The sequence below is a fragment of the Microcebus murinus genome, chromosome 10, assembly GCF_040939455.1.
Source record: "Microcebus murinus isolate Inina chromosome 10, M.murinus_Inina_mat1.0, whole genome shotgun sequence".
Lineage (NCBI taxonomy): Eukaryota > Metazoa > Chordata > Mammalia > Primates > Cheirogaleidae > Microcebus > Microcebus murinus.
Window position 1 is genome coordinate 23,346,839 of NC_134113.1, and position 2,056 is coordinate 23,348,894.

The following is a 2,056-nucleotide window of genomic DNA, read 5'->3' on the forward strand; positions in this document are numbered from 1 at the left end:
TGGGTTTAATTCGTTTCAAATCTGTTTTTCTCACTGTGGTCAGAATCATCTTTCTAAATCTGATCGTGTCACATGCTGCTTAAAACTCTTAATTGGTTCCTCTTTGTCCTCAAAAGAAAATCCTAGTGCCTTGCATGCGCCTACCTACAGCTGTTGGTGATCTGACTGGTTCATCCCTGCAACCTACATTCTTCCCTCCCTACCTTGCTCTTGCTTTTTGTTCACATGCTATTTCTAGCCTGGGCAGAAATACCTCTGCCTACCTACCTCTGCCTCTTTCACCAGGCTTATCTCCACTCATCTCTAAACATGTCATACAAAGCCCCTTCTGATCTTCCCACACCTACCTCCCCACTCTTCCCTCTGCACAGGCTCCTCCACTTGGCCTGTGTTCCAGCAGTTCCCTACTATTAAATGTAGACAACTCCATTCTTTGTCAGAGTCATTAACTTCATTAAAGAGAGTTCAATAACTACAGCAATATTTAGACATCCAGATATTCTTTGTTCTCATTTTGGCAGATAAAGAAAGATTCCATGTGATGATCATTTTTAAAATGAGAAATAAAATGTTTTCTCATTTCACTAGTATTCAAATAATAGGGTAGTCGTCTTTTGACATAAGAAGTGCTTCATATAAATTTTGAAAAGTTCAATTTGTCTGAATGGAAAATGAAGCATAATTGATTTTTGACATTTTAATTTTAAGTGAGCTGGTTGTCAGATTTCACTTGAATAGGACCCACAATATCTACATCAAGGACATGTCAACTATCTTCAAACATTATTGTCATTTTTCTGTGTTTATAAATATATCCTACTACTATAAATGCTATTATTTGACGTGTATAAAGAAGAAAGGATTATGGTTAATCAAATTTCAAGTTTATTGTGAATATTATATACACCACACAGAAATTAATAATTTGTAACAATCTTTACATGCTCAACATTACCCAACATTTGATAAAATTAGATCTATGTAAGAGAGGATATTGAACCTCCACAGAGGTCAAAGCATCATATTAGACATTGTGTATATTGAGAGAATTCAAAGACAGTCCCTGCCCAGTGAAGAGACAGACCTGGAGAAAAATCATCCCAATTCTATAAGAACTATAATAATGGTAGAAAATAAATTTTTGAATGCACTCAAGAAACAATGATGGCCTTTAGGTCAAGGAAAAATATCACAAAAGAAGTGATATATGAGAAGTGTACTGAAAGATTTGTAGAGCTTCCCAGGCAGAGGAAGCTGTGAAAGTGATGGCCCAGAGCCAGGAAAGGGAGTATCACTCTCTGGAACCTGAGACTGGAATATCAAGTGTAGGATATGCGGTGTAGCAACGGATTAGTCTGCAAGGAAGGCCCAGGATGCCACACCAAGGACCATGGCCCTTTCCTCGCAGATAATTAGATTTGCATTTTGGAGAAGACAATGCTAGTGGAGGCGTACCCAATACACAAGAAGGAATAGAGAAAAACAGAAAATCTAATTAGAGGCTCTTGCAAAAATCTCAATAAGGTATGATGAAGCTCTAAAGTCCAGGTGTCCTCAAACTATGGCCCTCGGGCCACATGCGGTGTTTTTGCCCGTTTGTTTTTTTACTTCAAAATAAGATATGTGCAGTGTGCATAGGAATTTGTTCATAGTTTTTTTTTAAACTATAGTCCGGCCCTCCAACGGTCTGAGGGACAGTGAACTGGCCCCCTGTTTAAAAAGTTTGAGGAACCCCTGCTCTAAACCACAGCAGCTGGGATCAAGCGCTGTCAAGAAGTTTACCTAGTGCTGCATAATAAATAACCAAACAAATCTCAGGAGCATATAATGGTAAATAAGCATTTATTCGTAGTTGGGTTGTACTGGCCAGATTTGGCTGAGCACCTTGGCTGAGACGTCTCTGCTTCGCATGTTTCTCTTCTTCCTCTTGGGACCAGCAGCTAGCCCAGGGTGCTCTGTGTGTGTGTGCACATGTGTTCTTTTAATGTCCATGTCAGAAGGATAAGAACAGGTAAAACATACAAGACCTTTTCAATCCTAGGCATGGAACTTACAC